The following is a 23,631-nucleotide window of genomic DNA, read 5'->3' on the forward strand; positions in this document are numbered from 1 at the left end:
CACTGGAAAACATGATGTGAGGCATGAACATGATGGATACATCACACACACACACACACACACACACACACACACACACACACACACACACACACACACACACACACACACACACACACACACACACACACACACCCTGCAGTGGAGATAAATCAGTCGTGACGTCCAGTAGATTAGAGTCCAAAGAAGGCAGCTTCTGCTGGTCAATACAAAGCTGTGTGTGTGTGTGTGTGTGTGCGTGTGTGTGTGTTTCAAAGTGGGTGGAGAGTGTATTCATTCCTATTTATAAACAGACAGCAAATGTTTTCTCTCCATTCTCTTACTGTTTGCTTTTTTCACAGAATAAACTCAATGACACAGCGAGTCGTCTCCCTCTATGTCCCTCGCAGGCTCTCTTACTTTGCAGCTCACATCTTTCTCTGCTTCGCACGGCTTCATCAAACATGTCAACACCACAAACAAAAAATCGCAGTAAAGGTTCACTCTGACTTTCAAGTCAAAAAACGTTATTAAAGTGTCAGGAAACTGTGGACAAACAGAATCGTGCTGTAAAGTGTATTTTATTTATACGGGACACTAAAATCTTTTTTTTAGTTATAACTGTTGTTGCAGATTATAGTATGTCTGTAAACTTTAATTTTCACTTTAATACTGTAATTTTACAGGATCAAACGTGAAAGAATAGCAGAAGCATGGACGACAGCCTCAGTTTCTCCCTCTTTGTCACGCTTTTCTTGTCTACTTTTTCCTCACTTCAGTCGTCGCTGCGTTAAATCTGCCTGGAAAGTTTTCTGCTTGAAGCTACTTATCATGTGAATGTGTGTGTGTGTGTGTGTGTGTGTGAGCGTGTTTTCATATCTTTGTAGGGACCAAAATCCTGGTCCCCACAAGTTTGAAGGCATTTTTGAGACTCAAAACGTGCTTTTAGTGTCAGGGTTATGGTTAAGGGTAAGGGTTAGGGAACGAATTGTGTTAATTAGATGTCCCCAAGACATGAATACCTGACATGTGTGTGTGTGTGTGTGTGTGTGTGTGTGTGTGTGTGTGTGTGTAAGACAGAAGAAATCATTGTGAAGAAAGATTTTTAAAAGGACTGGATGAAAAGAAGATTGAGGGAGGAATGTGTCCAGCCTGAAGGATCCAACAAAGAGCATGAAAAGAGAGGAGCAAGACAAAAAAAGGAGTACAAAACAGGGAGGGGGGGGAGTAAGAGAGACACTACAGAGGGGGAAGGGGGAAGTGGGGGTCAGAGGAAAATAAAGAGGGGAGGATCAAACAGGAGAGAGATCCGAGCAGAAAACTGGGAGAATTTACACAAAACCATTTCTCAGTGGAAAAACTCGGAGAGTTTACGCTCTGCTCCCTCACGGTGTGATGAACTGCTTTCGCCCTCTTCATCTTTCCACTGCTATCGGCTTTCTTCTTCTACCATCCATCACCCTGTTTTCATCTTATTTTTTTCATCTGAAACAAGAAATTAATGAAGTGCTGCCAGAAATGTAACGAGCCCTTTCCCCAAACATGAATTTTGGTCACATTTGAAACACATTTCTCTTGATTTGCTGCTTTGTTTGGTTTTAAAAAATGTAAACCAATCTAATGTCTGGGTTTTGGACACCACCTCGCCACCACATTTAGACCAAATTCTGACACATTACTAAACAATTAAGTTAAGCCGGTCTTCACTGATCCTCACAAGGAAATTCATTCAGTACATTTAATCCTCCCTCAGTCTGAGGAGCAGCGGGAGGCCACAGAGGAGCGTACGGGGTTAAACTCCAGCGCTAAGTGAATGCCTTTGTGATGGGAGAATCAAACCTAGCTTTGTTTTAGCACGCATTTAATGGCGGGAAAAATAACCTCTCAAAGGAAACCTGTGCATGAATGGTGCTCCTTTGACCGGATTTAATCCCAGGACTTTTTCACTGAGTCACCACACTGAGGGACCAATCCAGGAAAAGTACGGCTGCAGCCCTTCAGTCAGTGTCCAAACCAAGTTGAGACCTTATTATGTCAGCGATATGTTCACAAAGAGCAATGAGCATCACTCAGCCCAAAGCAGGACTCTACAAGACTAGCTTTGCATAATCAACAGTTCAAAATAAACCCCATTTATTTCATTCTGCGCCTTGATGCAGCTGCTTAGTTCAGTTGTTTTAGCTCCTCCCCCTTTAAGTTTAGCTGCCCCTCAAAAATAAAAACCAAATTAGGGATGTCTGCTCTCACTGACATCATACAGATCCAAACAGAGCAGCCAAATGTACGTTTACAGGAACATCTGCCACTCCAACAGTACAAATGTGACAGAAAATAGAGAAAACACAGCAGGTCCCGTTTAAAACAAGACAACACTAAAATACCCAGGAGCCCTGCACTTCACAGAGTACAGTTCGTATCAGGACAGATTCAGGAAGATTTTACTCTGTTACCCTTTCAGCCACCCCTTTTTTGTAAGCCTATAGTTCAAATACTCACACAGAGCTTGCACACACACACAGAATGATGCAGTGCATAAAAAATGCATGGCAAACCCGCCGACTCGCTCTCATCAGCGCAGTAGCCCCACCCTATTACCATCCCCCCTTTTCTCCACCTAAACACAGCACACACACAGGTGTGCTGATGGGGGGCAGGGGGTCTGTCTCCATCCCTGACATACCAGCTGTGTAACTCCGCCCCTGCCAATGCAATAAATAATGAAGGGTGCAGTGCACGCTGGGAGCCGTCAGACCAGAAATGCAGAATCCCGTTACAGCCAACTCACATAACGTGAAGTCCTCTGGTTTCCCTCAGTGAACCACAACTGCAAACACTGATGCACTGCTCAAACATCTTCTTTGTGAAAAATGACCTACCTCATGAACATCGTGCCTGCAGGCTAACCTGCACCAGAATGGGAGTTACTACGGAAACAGTTTCTGTTTCAAATGATAATGTCCGGCTTTATGTTTGAATTTAGCCAGAAGTGCTGCAGAGGTGGACCGACACCCGACCTGGACGGCCCCTGGTGTGCTCTCACTCGCTCTCTCTCAGCTGCTGCTGTCTCACTAGTATACACAGGCAGGCTTCAAACATGTGACCCTAAAGGTATGCAAACAGGTAGCGCTGGCTAAAGATGCAGAACTGCATCCACTCAGGGAACAGAAGACACGGTAGTGCTAACTCTCACATATCAGATGGAGTGGGGCTCGGGTGGAGCGAAGGGAGCAGATAGATTAAATAAATCGACCTGACTCAGAGTAAAAACCTCTGACAGCTGTTTGGAGCTCAGGACTCCTGAACATGTGAAACTAATGATTTAACATGCGACAGCTCACCTGTCTCAGCTGTGGAAAGCAGACTGTGACTTTCTATTAATACCCGACTGATTCTCTCTCTCAGCTTCAGGAATAATTGATCGAATAATTGACGGAGCCACTGCTGCTGTGTCACGTGCAAACTCGCTCGATCTGGAGACGCGTATGGATCCCGAGAAGCTGCAGGGATTTAATAATTTCAAAAAGCTGGATCCAAGAAACGGCTTCTGCTCCTGTTAACACTTCTTCATGCCAGGGTTAGGCTCCATTCACCGCCACTGATAACCTCTTGCACACAGATCCGTGCTCTAAGCGCTGTATCCGTGTATCCCGAATTATCCAAAGAGTCGCATATATGGCTCCACCTGCTTGCTTAAATTTCACATTCTTACTCTTTACTGCATCTTCACAGTGAGCTGAAATGGTGAAACAAAAGCTATGACAGCAGGTAATTCATTCAGCATCCGACACAAGTGTGTGTGTGTGTGCACAGAGATTAGCTGCACACACTCCCTGAGTCTGGTTGTGTGTTCTCTGTTTGCTCCGTCAGTAGGAATTGTGTTTAGGGTGTGGACCGTGTGCGAGGCTGTGTTTCACAGACAATCTGGCAGCCTGGTTAATGGAAAAGCATACAAAACTTACAGATGCTTCTACTCTAGTGATTCATAATAAAGTGTAAGAGTCACACACGTTATCGGGAAAAACAGCAAACCAGGATACCACCTGGGGAAACAGGAATGTCGGCAGTAATTCTAATTGGTGCTGAAACATGGAAAAACCTGATGTTAAGACTGAAAAAAATCTGTTTCAATCTCTACCTTGAAAAAACAAAGCATTTACACGGCCAAATCACAACAGCAATCACCTCAAAGTTCTTTATGAGAGTCTACAACGGCACAGAGAAAACCACAACAATCAAACACCTCTGTGTGCAAACACTTGGTGACAGTGGGAAGTAAAAACTCCCTTTTAACAGGAAGAAACGTCTCTGAGAATATATCTGTGGCCCAAGGTGACAACAGTAAAATGAGCTGCTTGTGTCTAAAATATGAACGCTGTAGTGATTTAAAGAACAAAGATTGGACACAAGAGGAGAGAAAGCTGCTAAAACAGAGAGAGTGATGCTTTAGAAGCGAAAACTGCAGCCACATCACTGCTGGAGGAAAAGGACAAAACACATCTGAGCCAAGAACAGGATGATATGAGACCTACAGTCAAATATGCTTCCTCGAGTGCGTAAATCCATCCTGTTGTGAAGCATTAAAGGGGTGGAAATCCATCCAATCCCCGCTTAAAATCAACCAGGAATTACTAATATCTATGAGGAGAACTGATAATCACACTGGCATCAATAAAATCCTACCAGCAGAGTTCAAACCAGCCACGCTTACCTGTTAATGTGATGTGTGGCTCGCTCCTGTCACAGAAAGGCAGAGACTCCTGCAGCCTGCACACAAACAGAGAGAGCGCCGTTAACGCTGGCCATCACACGTCGTCCTTTTAAATGAGCCACAACTTATTAACTGTCATTTCACTCATCCCACCTGCTCAGAATGCAGAGTTAAATCTGTCAATGACCGCCACGCGGCTCATAATCCTCTTACTAACAACGCTGTCAGACTTTGACAGAGCTCATCATCAGGGTGCAAAAGGTGAGCAGGCCAGCAGCGGCAGTACTTCTGGCTTATTAGTGTTTTATGACGCTAAATTCAATCTCATCTCCACAGTCCTGAAGTCAACAGAGCGGAAAGAGAAGGAAATGACTGCGACAGCACTTTAATGCCACCAAGGAACATGAATGACGTGAAACGAGACGAAATTAGAGCAAAAGATTTTCAGCAGTTTGGTGGGAAATGATGAGCAATCTGTTGAAAAGCAGAAGAACCTTGAGTTTATGAAGAAGTGTAACGATGTAGTTCAATATTAACTGTGTTTTCAGCCCTTTCACTTTACACCAGAAAAGCCTTCAGACCTTAAATGTGGGAATATTTCAGACGAGTATGCGTCTAAGTGTTTGTGCTCATTTTCAGCTCCATATTTGTATTCTTGGGACTCCATCTGAGAAGATTTCTTGTATCTTATTCTGGGCCTTGGTTCAGCCCCTCAGTTCAGACTTTGCAGTACTGTGGCAGAGTTTACAGTGATGCCCTGACTGTTACTGGGATACATCAAAGATAGCAGACATCAGGTTATACTGGGCGCTGCTCATTAGATTCACTGCATTCTTCCTTTTATTCTGGCTTTATAGTGTCTAAGGTTGGAAATCAGCCTATATCTCATGAAACACTGGATCCAGTTGGCAGCACAGGTCAGCTGATCGCAGCCGGAAGATCAAAAAGGATAATGTGATTTATTTCTAGTAATTTTTCCCCCATGCTGCACCGCTACACCTGCCAAACTTTAACCCCCCCTCAGACGTGTCATTGCCCCATGCCAGGGGTTAACGTGGGTCAGAACGGCCACTGGGCTTGCACTAAGTTGACATAAGCCATGCACAGGTGTGGACAGGTGCTTCTCTTTCCTTTTGCTCCATCTTTCAGCAGATGGAGTCCACATGGCATCACACAAACACACAGTGCAGGCTTTTAGAGAACAGGACGCCATTTGTGTGCACGCAGGAAGGACAAACAAAAGGAGGTCAGCCCTGCAGCTGTTCACACATTCACACCTTACTGTGAGAAAACACACACACACACACACACACACACACACACACACACACACACACACACACACACACACACACACACACACACAGTGTAATGGAATGGCAGCAGTCAGAAGGTCACACCCATGCAGCTCTAGATTACAGCTTATTAAGCTGTTTCTAATCTCTGATTAATGCAACATGCAGCCACCTGCATACGTGGCTGTGCCACCTGGACGGCGTAAGCTGTTGCTAATCATGCACGTACATCCCCTCACTAAGCTACAGGTACAGGTGAGCTGGAGTTTGCTCACACTAACATGCAGCTTATTGTCCGATGGTTTTATCTGGGCTCACTTATAGCAGCAGGTTCAAACCAGGTGACTGACCAGAGAGCTGGAGGGACATAAAACAGAGGACATGCAGTGGCCTGGTGTGAATTTGAGCAGCAGTAATATAAAAGCAGGAAAGAGCTGACTGAAAGCCACTCATCAGGTTTGTTTATATAGACCATTTTCATTTTCTCTAATCACACTATAGCACGTCGGTGTCCAGTGTATCCCAGTACATCCTCTGATTGGTGTATTCAGGGAGGATTCATCCACAGACTCAGCACCCTAGATTGTGTATTTGTAACCTGGATCACAGGTTGATGTGTTCCAAATGAACATATTAGACCAAAAAATTGGATGGCAGCAAATCATTGGCTGCCCAGTGATTGCACTGAATATTTTCTACTTTCAGAGACTGACCACAAGTAGTTGCAGTGACCAGCGACCTCCAGTATCAAGCGCAAGGTGACTGCACAGGTGACTCGGCATGAGGCGAGCTGTCTCCAAACACTCACAGCCTGACTCAGACTGGCTGTAATCACAGGTTTACAAACTGCCATGTCATTTATAAATGCACAATCCCAACACGTTACAACCCGAATCAGCTGATGAGCCCAACTCGTCTGTGACACGTCTCTTTGAAATAGGAGGCTTGACTCAAACGGTTATTGTTCTCGTTATGTTCCTAGGTAAGAGCAAAGCTCTCATCTCTCATGTCCCTATATAATTTTTCAAAACTGTCGTCCTGCGGGCACTATGTCACTATTTGTGGAGGAATTTCTGTTCAATACTTCTGAGGTTAGCCCGATAAATTAACTTTTGCTGTTCATTCACGGCTGAAGCAACAACAACACGAAGCTCAGCCTGAAAATCCACCGAGTTGCTCTCTAAACTTCTGCCCGTCTGTCCGCGTCAGATGAAACAAACACATACGAGTCAGATGACTCGTGCATGAAATGTGTTTGGCAGAAAAATGTGAGAGTAGTTCTGTTTCGTGGCCGCACGCCTAATTATTCCCGCTGAGCATGATGACATGTGCTGACAGACAGCTAATGGAGATGCTCACAGGAAAATATGTCAGAACTTCAGGCTAGCTTCACCAGGGTTAATTTTTTCTTTATCTTTAGTTTAGTTTAGTTTTAGTCTTTTAATTATTATTATACGGGGATTAGTTGTCAGAAGACGACGATAGACATTACAATACAAAAACACTTTGTGAAGGCAGTCATGCAGGAATAATTCACTTTTTTAGTCCAGCTTTTTTCCTTCTACAGTTTACTAAAATATGTTACTTTAGCTGACTGTAATAAAAGCCATAAAAAACAGCATTCATTCACCCAAAGAAACTTTAAACTGCTCTAGGTTAATATTCATGTCTAACCTCAGAATTTACCACCTAATGGGCAGTTTTTCCCACATCTTTATTATAAAAGAAACACAAAGGTAATGCATGCTTCTGAATAGGGCTGCCACGATTACGTCGACGACTAATTTAATAGTTGACGTGTCGTTTGAAGCTTTGTAAGATCCTGAAAGACGCAGGAATAAGTAGTAGGATTTGAGAATGTAATAACGGACTGAAACAGAAGAGGGCAGCGCTGCATGCACAAGGATGCCAGCTGCCGTTAAACCCCGAAGAAGAAGAAGCTGTGTCCGGTATCGTAGCTGTGTCCAAATTCGAGGACTCCAACAAACGCGGCCAACAATGTGTCCACCTTTTCCCCAGATTTGAAGGACGGGTCGGGTGTATCCTTCGTGGCCCAACCTATCCCAGAATTCATAGCGCAGCCCAGCCCATTCCAGTTTCCAACAATGGCGGAAGCTACTTAGTTTTAATATTACTCTTTCTGGGTCACAAAATAAACTTTTAAGATATTTTCAGTCGAGAGCATAGCTGTGTAAACTTGAAATATGTGCTTGATTTATCAAGACATCACATATTTGTAAAAGTGCTCCAACGTTTTCAGAGATGAGCTGACCGGGAGTTCAAGGCTCACTAGAGCCGGCAAGAACATCGGACTCCCGGCACATCATTTTCAGATCCCCGCAGCCTTTCGCTACTCAGGTTAAACGTGATATATAAGCCACTTAGATAACTTAAAAATGTTAATTTGGCTTTTTTCAGTATTTTATTTGTTCCTGAGTAAATCGGTTTGGCTAAGATTGTCTTTATGTTTTAGTTAGCACATACCGTAAACACTTCAAGCTGTAAGCTAATGATAGTTATATAAGAGCAGATGCATGCTGGTGCTATAAGCTGTACGTTTTACGTCCAGTGGATGCATGATCTGATTAGTCGACTAATCGCAAAAATAATCGGTGACTAGTCGACTATCAAAATAGTCATTTGTGGCAGCCCTATTTCTGAATGTGGTACTCAAATACGAATGGCTTTGTGAAAGCAAGACAGCGACGTGATCATTACTGGTAAAAACCAGATCTTTATAAACTAAAACAGAAGTGCTGCTCATTAAAAAACATACAATGTTCAGCTTCAGATATTAAGGCATTTAACTGTCACTGTAATTGCTGCTTTAACAGCATATACTTTAAACTTTTCATTTAGCATCTGGTGAAGAGCCTGTGCTTAGTCTTATCAGGATTTAATAAACACTTAAGTCTAACCTGTACCTGTAGATTCTGAGTTAGTGCACTTCTAAGTATAAAACTGTGACTTCAGCATAGCAATGCACAGGTCTCAGTGGTCCCAGGTCATGTGCTCGGTGAATAGGACAGGGCTAAGTACTGACCCCTGTGGAATACCTTTCGTTTATAAAATTGTCAGAGAGTAACTGAAATAAGCACAGACTTCTGTTAGGAAGGTAAAGTGAATGCTTTGCCTTCATAACACATGTGCTTTTTCCACTCCCAATGGCAAATTAATCACCAAGAAAAATCCTAGAAATTGGAAAAGTGAAAATCTAATGACAGCACTGAAATTTACAGCTCTAACCAGGAAATTTAAGAGCCCACTTGTGATAAGCTGGGAGTGACAGACCCGTCTCACTATTTCCTAAATCTTGTGCCTCACCAAAGGAAGCCTTCTGTGTATGTGGGAAAGAAAACAGGCTGGAGGGAAAGAGATAGGGTGCATGTGGAGGGCAAGCTGACACACTTGACTGGCCATATTTAAAATTTGTAGAGCGTGTTGGCGAGAGAAGAGGGTGTTGTTCCTGCGTTTCTGTTGAAACGGAGGTGAGAACTCAGTTTGAAACGTCCCCCTGGGGAAGGGACAAGATGGGTGAGAGGGAGAGAAAATGAGTGAGCTGGCTCTTGGCCTGAGAGCGATAAGAAGAAATAAACCAGGACAGAGAGTAAATAAGACTCAGTAACAGGCACAGATAAAGCATAAAAACAGCCTCCCTGACCGCAGGCAGCACGGGGAGCTTTCTTAATTTCATACTTACAGCTAATAAGTGATATTCTCCCAAGAATATTGGATAATATTCTGGAAAAAAATGTCTCCTGTACCCAAAGTGCCAATTGGTGCCATGAGCGTATGAGCCAATCATGCTGAGGCATGTGTGCGGTGGAGGTTTTTATAATTTCAGTTGCTCGTTGGTAGAAAAACCCACTTGTTATAAAGATGTAGCTAATGTACTGAGCGTGAAAGTGAAGCTGTGGGACTGCTGGCTGAGCTGTGGGTATGATGGAGAGACTAAGAACATGAGTGCAAGCTGTAGAGCGTCCTCTGAACGGTGGCTTGTCTCAGACACTCAGGTGGGGAGCTATAGGAGACCCCGGAGCAGAGTCAGGACACACTGGAGAGATTTTGTCTCTTAGGTGGATCGGGAACCCCTCATATCTCCCAGGAGACATCCCCAATGAGATCCCTGAACCAACTGAGCTGCCTCGTCTGAACGTGGAGGAGCAGCAGCTCAAATAACTGAGCTCCTCACCGTATCTCTGAGCCCAGACACTCTTAACAAGAAGCTCACATCCACCACTTTTTTCCGGTCACTACCCACAGCTCGTGGATCTATGTGAGGGTAGAGCCACAGAGGTTTAAAAGTTCACGTATCCTTACATGATATTCTCTGTAGAAATTAAAGATGAAACTTCTCCTGCTCTCATTTGAAATAAGCTCTTATTGTGCTTTAAATGTGAAAACAAGGAGAACATCCCTCAGGCAAAAATAGCAGAGAAGATATAACTACAGGATGAGAGCAAGAAAGAAACTTCCTCTATTTGACAGGAGGAGAGATGGAGGGGTATTTATAGCTAATAACATTATAGTTGCTTCACTGGTTACTTCAGATAGACTGAAGGAGAGGAGAGAATGAGGGAAAAAGAGGGTGAAGAGGACGAAAGGAATACACGAGGACATGGTGTACAGAGAAAAGCGTGAAGAAAGAGAAAAAATGAAGATGCAGAGGAGATAAATAAAAGCTGAAGAAGATATGAAGAGTATGGGAAAAGGAAAGAGCTGGTGGGAGAGGACTTTGTGTATTTGGAACAGTTTTGGCTGGGTGGTATCTGCAGGAATGATATCATGATGACGGCATTTTGAAATATCAGGACGATTTCATGATTGGAACTCCCCCTGCTTCCAACTCAGGAACAGTTTGCTGTTAAAGTCTCTGCAGAGGCTGACCGACGTCTGCAAACATCCACCGTGCTGCAACGGGCGAACATTTCCAGTACCGATTGCAGATTATTCCGTCTATAAAATGTCATAAAACACTTCTCCGAGCTCAGTGTTTTATCTTCCGGCTGCCTACTGCGTCAAACTAAACGATAAAACGTGGAGAGCGAGTTTAATAATATTTGTTCAATTTTATCGCACGTTAAGGACGCGGTAAACCCAAAAAGTTGGCAGAACCTGTGATAAAACATCAAGGAAACTGACTGTCAGTCATTTTAAGCTTTTAATAATTTTAAGTAAAGAAAATACTGGAAACATACAAAGAAAAGCTGTTGGTGTAGCAGGTTCGAAAAACCTCCAACCTGCTGTAGCGTTACTCTCCTCCATGCTACGTTAGCCTCCCGCTAACAGAGAACATCATAAAACAGATCAGCACATGGATCAGGAGACATGATGTCACATCTGTGTCTTTGGTCTTGGTGTCTTTAGATTAATTTATTAATATTAGTTTTAAGAGATGAGGTCAAATCATTTTCTTTGACTAAATTATTTTTATTATTAAAAATTCTTGGACATGCTTTGACTGTGGACTCATGGACCCCTGTAGGTGTAACACCTTTATTCAGTTGTAAGCGTGAACTGAGCCTGAAGTTTATACAGGGAGTGCAGAATTATTAGGCAAGTTGTATTTTTGAGGAATAATTTTATTATTGAACAACAACCATGTTCTCAATGAACCCAAAAAACTCATTAATATCAAAGCTGAATGTTTTTGGAAGTAGTTTTTAGTTTGTTTTTAGTTTTAGCTACTTTAGGGGGATATCTGTGTGTGCAGGTGACTATTACTGTGCATAATTATTAGGCAACTCAACAAAAAACAAATATATACCCATTTCAATTATTTATTTTTACCAGTGAAACCAATATAACATCTCCACATTCACAAATATACATTTCTGACATTCAAAAACAAAACAAAAACAAATCAGCGACCAATATAGCCACCTTTCTTTGCAAGGACACTCAAAAGCCTGCCATCCATGGATTCTGTCAGTGTTTTGATCTGTTCACCATCAACATTGCGTGCAGCAGCAACCACAGCCTCCCAGACACTGTTCAGAGAGGTGTACTGTTTTCCCTCCTTGTAAATCTCACATTTGATGATGGACCACAGGCTCTCAATGGGGTTCAGATCAGGTGAACAAGGTGGCCATGTCATTAGTTTTTCTTCTTTTATACCCTTTCTTGCCAGCCACGCTGTGGAGTACTTGGACGCGTGTGATGGAGCATTGTCCTGCATGGAAATCATGTTTTTCTTGAAGGATGCAGACTTCTTCCTGTACCACTGCTTGAAGAAGGTGTCTTCCAGAAACTGGCAGTAGGACTGGGAGTTGAGCTTGACTCCATCCTCAACCCGAAAAGGCCCCACAAGCTCATCTTTGATGATACCAGCCCAAACCAGTACTCCACCTCCACCTTGCTGGCGTCTGAGTGGGACTGGAGCTCTCTGCCCTTTACCAATCCAGCCACGGGCCCATCCATCTGGCCCATCAAGACTCACTCTCATTTCATCAGTCCATAAAACCTTAGAAAAACCAGTCTTGAGATATTTCTTGGCCCAGTCTTGACGTTTCAGCTTGTGTGTCTTGTTCAGTGGTGGTCGTCTTTCAGCCTTTCTTACCTTGGCCATGTCTCTGAGTATTGCACACCTTGTGCTTTTGGGCACTCCAGTGATGTTGCAGCTCTGAAATATGGCCAAACTGGTGGCAAGTGGCATCTTGGCAGCTGCACGCTTGACTTTTCTCAGTTCATGGGCAGTTATTTTGCGCCTTGGTTTTTCCACACGCTTCTTGCGACCCTGTTGACTATTTTGAATGAAACGCTTGATTGTTCGATGATCACGCTGCAGAAGCTTTGCAATTTTGAGACTGCTGCATCCCTCTGCAAGATATCTCACTATTTTTGACTTTTCTGAGCCTGTCAAGTCCTTCTTTTGACCCATTTTGCCAAAGGAAAGGACGTTGCCTAATAATTATGCACACCTGATATAGGGTGTTGATGTCATTAGACCACACCCCTTCTCATTACAGAGATGCACATCACCTAATATGCTTAATTGGTAGTAGGCTTTCGAGCCTATACAGCTTGGAGTAAGACAACATGCATGAAGAGGATGATGTGGACAAAATACTCATTTGCCTAATAATTCTGCACTCCCTGTATGAGCTTGTGCAGACGTGCTGCACAGCCCTCTCAGCCGAGGTCACCTCTCAGGCACGTCACAAACAACCATCGCATTCATCTCCTAGCAATCCAACAAAACACATGTGATCACATGACGATGTAATCCACAGTCACACCGTGGTCTCTCCTGGGGGGTGTAAGGCTACAGGGTGTGAATGCAATACCTCAACAGGGAACTATTCACACACACGTATGGACACACACACACACACACACACACACACACACACACACACACACACACGGAGTCTCTGCATTGCTCTTCTATCTGTTTATGGTTCTTTTGTCTCTCTCACTCAGTGTGTTGCTGCAAGGTGTGGTTGGTCACAATGAGTGGGTGGTTCCTCTACCATATGGTCCCTGGACACACACATGATTACACGCACGCACACACACACAAACATAGAACATGAGCTCTAAAGAAGTGGTGATTCGGCCTTGACTGTATCTTCACTTGCAGAAGTCCTTCGTGGTATTTTCGTGTTCACGTCTGTTTGTTGTCTGTTTCAGACACGAAACTGTGAATGATGTGTATTAAATTATTATAATGATTTTATCTGTTAATCTTTAGTACCACAAAAAAGCCTTTATTTAAAAGACCAGCTAAAATAAAATAACTGTTTTACATGGTCATTCCACTCACAGATGCACATTTATTGGACTTTTCACAGTTTTTTTTTTTTACATTCTATTATGTCTTTTTACAGTGTTTATTATTTTATGTATAAACCATTTTAAATTTGACTTTATTTCTTTGATGTTTTGTCTTTTTGATGTATTTCAAATGACTTATTATTACATATTATTTAATTTTTGCTTTGATCTTGTTGTGCCCTGTTATCATCTTGCTGTGAAGCTCTCTTGTGAGAAAAGTATCAAGCACAGTCTGACTGACGGGTAAACGGTCTACGATTTGGATCCAGAAGCCTGAGGGACTGATAAGGACAGGAGGGATATTTGGGGTTTTAAGCTGTGGTTCAGATAAAGAAGCACTTGTGATGTGAAACACTACTTCTGAACACAAGTGCCAAAGAGCTTATGGTCTTCAAGGACACATAAAGAAGTGGTCATGTGACAGCACGTGCTAACATGCTGTATTATGTTAGAGCAGCAGGTTGCTCCTGAGCTGTCTTCAAAAACAGGCTCAGCGTAAAACAGCAGGTCTCCGTCTTAGCGCAGGAAACTCAGTGCTGACAGCAAATAAATGAAATCACTGATGTTGCTCCTGAATGGCTCCACCTGCGACAGCTTCTGCCTCTCCTGGGGTGAGGGCTCTGATCAGGCCGTGTGGCGACTCCAGGTTTAATGAAACTGATCTGAAGCAGTGGAATATTTCAACATTATAATTACATCCACAATATTAAAGCCATCTTTTGATCCTGAACCATACTATTAACGGCTTAGAGGTGCACCATCACCCTTCCTTTCATCTGCCTCCACAAGTGGATAAAATACTTAAGAAAAAAAAGAATCGAGCGAGGCTCACAGCTTTCATCTGGATTCAGCCAGTCAGCCTGTTACGTGGAGAGAAAAGGAGCGTGCATGTAGTTTTGTGCTGTCGGGGTTCGTCTAGACGGCGTGCTCAGCAGCTCCAGCAGCCTTCCAGGCAGACAGGCTATCCATTATTCAGCTGCTGGCAGGCTTCTGGTGCTCCACAGCCAGTATTACTATTTATGCTGGTACAGTTTGTGAGTTAGTGTCTCAGAAAAATACTGTATGCAAGTTAACAAGTAATTAACTTCAGTGCTGACTGTAAAAAATCTGCCTGAATTCATATCTGCAGCTAATTATGTTTCATCAATAGCTCAGAAGTCATTTAAATCGTGCTCTATCTCCTCCCAGGCTTTTCGATTCATCACACCAGCCAGGTAATGCTAGCAGCACTGCTGAGTCTGCACAAATGTGACAGTTAAAGATGGAGATTAACACTTATTCACAGTTTCACAATCACACAACCAGAAACCGGGTCAAAGGTAGCCTGTTTTTGTCCACCCAGCAGCCGGGGCTGGGTGATGCATCCATGTTTTAAAACACCCCACAGAAAATTAAAGTTGTAGGTCTTCTTTGTGAATGAGTTTATTTCCAGTTTATCTCACAATAACATGTTAGTCTGGATCCAAAACAACAAATTACAACACAAACTAACCAACCAGACGGCTGGAAAATAAGTAAAATTACAGTTATTGTCAATAGAGTCTGAACTTGAACTTCCTACCTTCACCTTAGTGGGTTTGGGTTAACCAAAATTGCCCACAGGTGTGAATGTGACAGCGGATGGTTGTCTGTCTATGTGGCCATGTCCACACTAATATGTTTTCATTTGAAAACGCATCGTTTTCTCTGCGTTTTGGCCTCTCGTCCACACTGAGACGGCGTTTTGGGTCAAGGAAAACGCAGCGTTTTGAAAACACTTACATTTTAAAACGCAGTTTTCGTGTCGCAATGTGGACAGCGAATGCGGAGACTTTTTGAAAACGATGACACATTTTAGTCATGTGATGCAGTCATGTGACCAATTAAGCCAGGATAGCGGAGGGCATTACACAGCAGTTGTTTTGTTTGCTCTCAGTTTTGACAGCCCTATTAAAGATTCATATCAGTCTGTACATGCTCCAGATAGCTTTTCTTCAAATTCTTTAATTCTCACTCGCTTTTGCAACTTTGTACTTCTGTGTTACTCGCAGCAGCAACTCCACCTCACTGTTAGCCCATTTAAAAAACTCGGTGCTTATCCTCGACATTTCGCCGCGACGTTTCAAAGAGCCGGAAAGTAAATAAGCAGCAGACAGAAATGAGGCAGGCTGAATCTCCTTGCGTTTCACGCTTGCGTAGAACTGGAACGTAAGCGTTTTCGGCCGTTTCAATGTGGACACACAACTCTGTGAAAACAACTGAAAACACTAGTGTGGACGTGGAGCGTTTTCAGACGAAAACACAGTTTTCAAATCTATCCGGGCTAATGTGGACGGAGCCTGTGTGTTAGGCCCTGTGACAGACTGCTGACCAGTCCAGGGTGTACCCTGCCTCTCGCTCTAAGACAGCTGGGATAGCTGGAGCATGAATTGGATAAGCGGAAGAGAGTGAATGGATGGACCTATGGTTACGAGCTATGGCTAGCAACTAAAAACGTGGCTGGGCTCTCCATTAGAGAGAGTGAAGAGCTCAGTCTTTGCCTCCTCGATACTTATTAGGTCAGGCGTTTTTGGCATGTCTAACTGGGAGGAGGCCCCAGGGCTAGATTCAGGGCAGCCTGGAGATATTACATACAGGGCTGGACTGGGACAAAAAATCGGCCCGGGCATTTTGACTAGAGACCGGCCCACCAGGTATTATAAGAAAAGCCATAAAGCCTTTGAATGAAAACAAATGCTGTTGTGACAGTGATGTATGCTGTCCTGTTGGTATATGTATAATTTCTATACATTTTACATCAGATGAAAAGTCCATCACCTGTTCAGCTCTGATGATTCAGTAAGGACATCTCCTGGTTTCATGTTTCCCTCTCACCAGATAACCAAACCGACATCATGACCAGCAGCTTTACAGCTGTGGCTCCAGCAAACATCAGCTGATACTAGAAATTAATATTAAATAAATTCTAACAACAGCTAATAAATCTTAAACGTGCTGCTGTTGTTTAGCGCGACATCAACTGGTTTCCTCTTTCTGGCACAAAGTGGGAGATAAACAAACAAGAGAGAAAAGCCGATCAGCTGATCACTGATCAGTTTCATGATTGAAGTAGCAACAGGAGAGGGAGGGGAGAGAATGAGAGAAGAAGAGGCAGCTGTGCACCGTAAAGACACAGAATAACTCTAGCTTTGTGTCTTTTTCCATCCTAGCTGAAGTACAGGACAAACTGTGTTCCTTCTCAGCTCAATATTTTCTCTGAATACCAGACGATTCTGTTTTTTACAGGTCAGTTGGCAACTCTACTAACTAACCTTATGAATAAAATAAAGTTCACTATCAGTAACATCATAACACCCACCCAGCTGTATAGAAACTCCATCATGCTGGCTAGCAGTACGAGTTATTGTAACAACGAAAATAAACTGCACCTAAACTTGGTTTATATCTGACCCAGATAGACTGCAGGTCATAACTTCTTACCTGAAGTTCAGTTCACCTGACACTCGGACTGGCGGCCGCCTCGGGTCTCTCCTCCTCCTGCCTCACCTTTCCCTCATCCACCTGCTGGCCTTTGTGGAAGCTCCGCCATAGCCACCACCAAACAACTGAGTTATTTTTACACATCGGCCAGCATCTGACCAATCCACCACCTTTCATTGTTTATACCGTTTCAAAAACAACAACAACAAAAAAACATCGGCCCGTAAAAACGAAAAATCACCATCGGGCATACCGGTATGCCCGATGACTAAGGATGGGTACCGGTGTGGCACCGGTTCTGACATAAACGGTAGTAACCAGACCGAAAAGCAGCGCACATTTCGGTGCTTTATTTCGGTGCTTTTTTTTCCTGAGCTGTGATACACTTCTAGCCAATCATTTTACGTTTCCCAGGATAGTAGGCGGGGCCAGGTACGTACGTTCTTTTATGCAGAGCTACAGATTAAAAATGCCCAAGGCGAAGCGGTCAAAGTCTGGCTGTACTTCACAGCAAAAGATGCAAACTCAGCAGTCTGCAACAAGTGCTTTAAGCTGATACTGTGATACTGTCAAAGGAGGTAACACCTCAAATCCGACGAAACACCTGGCGACGCATAGCGGTTTTTTTTAAAAGCCGAGAAATGCGCCGTATTTGATGGCAGCAGCAGCCGTTCTTCTCTGCGTGAGTAGCTTAATGTTGTTCGTGTGTAATTTACGTTGAGTAGGCTAACCATGTTATCACATTAATGCATGTAAGGTGAACTAGCAAACATCATCATAGCTACATGCGGCTGTCTTCTTGTTTGATGGCAGATGCTCCCTTCACCCTGGCCAAAAAGGCTAAAATGACCAAAGAAAAAGAGGGAAACAGCTGAACATGAGAGGTTTTTGGACAAAGTTTGTGTTTTTTCCATTGATTAAGCACTGCTTCCAGCCAAGAGTGATACCATATATGCCCCATAGCTGCAGAAAAGGCTAACATTGTTATCTTTTTACAAAAAACCAGCTGAATATGAGAGGTTTGTGGACCAATTTTGTGTTCTCCATTCTTTAAGCACCGGTTTGAGCACCGTTTGAGCACCGGCACCGTTTCAAAAGTACCGATTTGGCACCGGTATCAGATAAAACCTAAGCGATACCCATCCCTACCAATGACATCTGAACTTGGGAACGCCTTGGTGTCCCCCCAGAAGAGCCAGATGAGGAACCGTGGGAGAGGGAGGTGTGCTGAGACTGCAGCCACAGCAACACAGATGCGGATAAACACCAGAAGTTGGATGGAAGTCACCTTACTCTATTTTTCAAGTTTACCCTCTTATATTGGCTTATCTGCAACTCAACGAGGAGTACAGCTGTTCATATCTGCCTCATTTAATACTTTATACTGGATTTTTAAAGTACTTTCCAAGTAACACTTCTGCAATGGCAAGAACAGAAACTAATGGGCTGATAATGTTCGGCTTCTGGCCTCGATTTAGTTGTGCTATTATCATTATGTGTTTTATTTGGTTTAAACTTTAATTCTTGTGAATGTGTGATGTGCTTTCAAGTGTTTTGCGTCTAAAAATACAGTAAAGGTTTAATAGTTAAGACGAAGACTCCTGTAGTGATTAACGACACCCGGTCAGTGCGCTCATTCAGGGTTGCTGTGACTGTGCGGTGTACGGGTCACAAACAAGTGTTCTTGCGGGAAAACAAGTGACATAATGAGTTTATTTATGTATGGGAATTTTGCTTAAACAATAACTAAACTCATTGTTTCATCCGCAGTTTAAAGTAATACTGAGTATTTTTTATCTCTTCTTTGATACAAAGCAGTCAGAATATATTACTGGGTCAAAAAACTGATGCTTTCCTGACTTATTTGATCATGATATCGAACTGAAAATGAATAAATGACTTCATTTGAGAATCATGTGCTTTACACCTTTCTGTGTGGTTTGTTTCTGGTAGAATAAGAGACTTGCATTGTAGGTCATCAGGTCTAATTCACTCAGAGTCAAACAAACCATCTCTGGGGTTAAAAATAACTTCAATGGCAGGTGAGACAGAGCCTAAAGACACACACACACACACGGTCCTCAGTCTCCTGAAGAGGCCGAGCCCAAAGCCACAGGAGCCAAATGGGTCATTAAGTCCTCCCAGCTTTCCTCGCTCCCGTCAGGCTGCCGAGGTGTCAAAGCCACAACCGGGTGGCCTCCTGCTTCACATGGGGCCATTAAAACATTTCAGACACACCCCTAATTTCCATGGCAACCACTGCCTCGCCATCACCCCTTCAACAACAATGTCGTGTTCATCACAGCTTTCTTCCACTGGTAGAAGAGCACTTTCACACCACTACACTCGATCTACGCTGACTCGTATTTGGCTCTCCGGCTCAGTTATCGGCCTCACCTTTTCTTCACACAAGGAAACCAGAGAGAGCAAAGTGACAACCCCGCTAACATCAACTAACACCAAGCTCAGCTATGTGACATTTGTGTCGATGGTCACAGAGACAAATTAGGACATCACAAAGTCGTAAAATGTCTCACCTTTTTATGACTAAGAGGCACAACACCTGGCTCCCTAATCAACCGTTTTTTCCGTCAAGAAGGAGGCGTTTGCTATGAAATGAGACAGCATGACATTCGTTTACGATCACTTCAATGATACATCAGTCCAGGAGCTCAGAGAATCACAAATGATACAGAGGGTGCTAATGCAACCAGTGTACTAAATCTGGTAATTACATTACAGTTGCATTTATGTCATGCTGGGTGGGAACATCAAACAAGCACACTTCTTTCATCCTGCGCTACAATCAGCTGATTTCAGTTTGTGTGTGGGAGGAGTTAAATGGTGGAGCGAAGTAGAACTTGTCAGCGTCTCCATCCCAGCAGCCAGCCTGTTACCTGATCTTCGACAGGTAACAGACTGATGGGCAGTCAGGCTTGCAGCCTCCATGTTTCTACAGTAGAATCACCATGACGACCACTTTAAAGAGCCTTTGGGCTGGTTTTGATGCTTTGTGTAGACATTGAAATAAATACCGGATGTGTACTCTCGCTAGGACATTAGCACAGGGATTATTGGTGTGTGGGACTGTAGCTTATGGTTTATGTCATTAACTGGTAATTATGTAACAATGTGTTTCAGGTCATTTTACAAAGTAACAAGAAAACAAATGTAACAAACTGGTTTTGTTCTGGGCAATTAAGCAACGTACTGCATTACTTTTAGGAAAAATAATTACTTTTCATGGATACTTTGACTAAAAAAGTAATCCCCCCCCCTCCCCAAAAAAAAGTAACTGGTTGCAACTGCTGGGAAAACTGGGACTTGGGCAAAGGGACCGTGGTGATGTCACTGTTTTTGTGCCACGCATCCATAACGGCACATATCATGTTTTGTGCATGCTAAATACGATACCTACAGTTTTTAAAAATCCAAAAACACTGAGGTGAAACTTTAGCTTTAGCACTGAAGGGCAGAAAGTTGTTTGTCCATCCTTTTAATTCAAAGTTGCCTCAAATGTCAAATAAAAGTTACAGCACCCTCGTCCGCCTCTAATCAATAATATGCAGCAACCAAGAGCCACAAATCCTCTCTTCCAAAATCATAAATGGCGAGAGAATCCCCCCAGAAACAGGAGCAGTGCTCTGATTTCTGCTGAGCCACCTAGAAACAGGAGCTTCAAGCAGAACACAGTGAACATGCTGAAATCTAGAAGGATGTTTCGCTTCATTAAAGGCAGAGCAGCTGATGTATAAGCACAGTTAGGTAGCACTATCAACTTGTGAAAACTTGCCTATAATCTTCCCCAAATATTCTTGATTCCCCAAACGAGAGCAGAAAAAGACATTTCAGAGAGAAGAGAGCAGCATGTGTCACTCTGTTCCTTGATGTGCATTTCAGAAATGACAAAGTAGAATTTCCTGTATTCATTCATTTCTTTGTCATCAGTTTTCCAGTAGAGACAGACTGATAATATGTGAACTGGGAGGAAACTGGTGCAGAGGCACTCATAAAAACAGTGTTGTTATTTTTTTCAAGGTTCAGTAGGAAAGAAATTTGAACTACTGGGATGAATAACTAGAAACATACAAGCTCATTTTCATCAAAACGCGACATCCTCATAGTTATTTCTTATAAGCCTTCATGTTTTTTCTTCTCATAAATGTAAGTCTTTTCTGCGCATGAAAGTTCAGTAAGCCGGTGATTCTGAATTTCCATGGATGTGAATGCGAGCGTGAGTGATCGTCTGTGTCTCTGTGTTAGACCTGTCGTGGGCGTACCTTGCCTTTAGCCCTATGACAGCTGGGACAGGCTCCAGCACCCTAACGACCATGTTAATAAAATCCATGGATGGAAATTTGATAGTTTTTTCTCATGAATTTACAACTTTAATCTAGAGATTTTTTTTCCTCAGAATTTAATAGCCTCACTGAGCCACTTAATGTTTTATTTTATTTTTTAAAAAGAATTTTTAAACCGTCATTGACCCAAATACACCATCATGCCCTAGCTACAACCTTTTTCCCTTTCGGCTGCTCCCTTAAGCGGAATTTACGGTTCAGCAGGGAGACCACATTTGCAATCCACTGAACCATAGGTTCTCTGCAGGTAAACAGGGATGGCCCATCTACCTGCATAGAGCTCAGTGGTCAGAGGGAGGCAGTGAACAAAAATATGTAATAAAGCTGGTCTGGTACCCACTCTTGCTTGTGCTATTGTTGTTTTATGTGTAATTTGTTCATGCAGAAGTAAAGCTATGGAAAAAAATCTAAGGTTTGACAAGAGTGATGTAATCATACTGTGCCTGCACAGCGAAGGAAAAAACACAAAAATGTAACCGTTAAAAATCCATAGAACATATCAATACAGTGATCAATAGAGATTCAATCATCTGAAGTCCAAAGTTTAAATGACTTTTGTAGATTAAAGTATGCCTGAGATCAAGCCCCCCCCCCCCCCCCCCCCCAAAAAAAGCATCATGCTGCACATTTTCATAACATTTGTTCTATGAAAATTTGGCAGCACAAATTATAACAGAAGAAGAAACAAAACTAACAGCATATACCGTGCTTAATGTTTTCCACTGGTTCACTCAGTTACTATCATCTCCAGCTACAACATTAAAGGGATGTACACATTAATAAGTCAATAATTGTGATCCCACCACACATATAAGATTCCACATAATGTGTATGTCTTCTTTAGTACATGTACTTGAATGCCCAACTGTGTAATTTTAACTTAAGTAAAAACGAAATACTTCTATCACTTCTTTCTAAATCAGTTATTACGTACTAAACAACCTTCAGAGAAACTTTTCATCTGTGTTTGGACTCACTGCTGCACATAAGTGTGAAATCTTTTGTGTTTTCTGCCAGATTTGTCTCCTGCATTTATTTCTGATGCTATATTCTGATTTCCCGTGGTCCCCCGTGTGCCTTGCTCTTGGTCTCCACATGTGCCATCCCGTGGAAAAAACCCTGGAAACGCCCCTGCCGGTGTAATAAAATAATAATCATACCACCCACTCCTCAGACTGTTACAAGCTCTGATCTTTGTGCGGGTTTTATGGGCCTGCAGGTTCCGGGCCGTTAATATAGAGGTGCAGTGGACAGAATAAGGAGATAACAGTGCGCTCCCAGCCTACAGTAATCATTAACCCCTTCTATTCTCACGCAAATGAGCTCCCAGCGCACCATGCCCGACTGAGAATGGAGATGCAGGGCTAATTCAGAGATAAAGTCCAAAGGTTCACTCACCACTTGTCCGGTCGTAAATGTAAATCCCACAGTGCCTGCGTGGTAATTTCCGACACCGGGACACCACGTCTCCTGTAGTGGGAAAACTCCGCTACCCTGTCGGCTCAGCCCTGCTGTGCTCCGTCTCCCTCCTGGCTGCTTTTTTAACAGTAAACTTGCCGAACCCAGCCTATTGTTAGCGAGGCGCAGAGAAGGCTGCTGCACAGAAACGCCCGCCTCCTCCAGCGCCATTGGACCCCGTTCAGTCTCTCTCTCCTCCGATTGGCTGAGCCAGATGTCCCCTAGGATCCAGGGCGGGTCGCAGCGCCCCGGTTCTGAGCGCGCCGTGGTGCATTCACAACACTAAAAAATAGTGAGAAATTTTACTTTTCGTTGGGTACTGGCTCCCGGCGTTGCTTTCATGTTTGACACTGACAGTAGATCGTGAAAGCGGAAAGAATAAGGAATTTATGAAACCATGAATAAGACCTGATTATCAAGACACAGATATGGGAGCAGTCTGTGCCAGTCAGCTAAAAATGCAAGTCAAATCGTTTTATCTACGAAGCATATTTAAACACAAGTAACGGAAAGATTTTTACTTTAACATGATATAATTTTGATAAATGTTTTATTGTATTAAACTAGATTATTTGTACATGTAACATGTAACAGT

The 23,631-nt window shown here is 43.1% G+C and overlaps 1 protein-coding gene across 3 annotated transcripts in view; it reads right to left on the reverse strand.

The window, feature by feature from the left end:
- pak1 (p21 protein (Cdc42/Rac)-activated kinase 1) overlaps positions 1-23,149 on the reverse strand; it is a 63,985-nt gene extending 40,836 nt beyond the window's left edge. The window contains exons 1-2 of one of the 3 annotated variants that reach the window (XM_026191690.2): positions 22,977-23,149; positions 4,688-4,743 (exon numbers count right to left, since the gene is read on the reverse strand). The gene's annotated coding sequence lies outside the window, so the exon portion shown is untranslated. The remainder of the gene's footprint in view (positions 1-4,687; positions 4,744-22,976) is intronic. The other 2 variants (XM_026191684.2, XM_026191685.2) reach the window with 2 other exon arrangements.
- Between the last annotated feature and the right edge of the window lie 482 nt (positions 23,150-23,631).

The sequence above is a fragment of the Astatotilapia calliptera genome, chromosome 14 (genome assembly GCF_964374335.1).
Source record: "Astatotilapia calliptera chromosome 14, fAstCal68.1, whole genome shotgun sequence".
NCBI lineage: Eukaryota > Metazoa > Chordata > Actinopteri > Cichliformes > Cichlidae > Astatotilapia > Astatotilapia calliptera.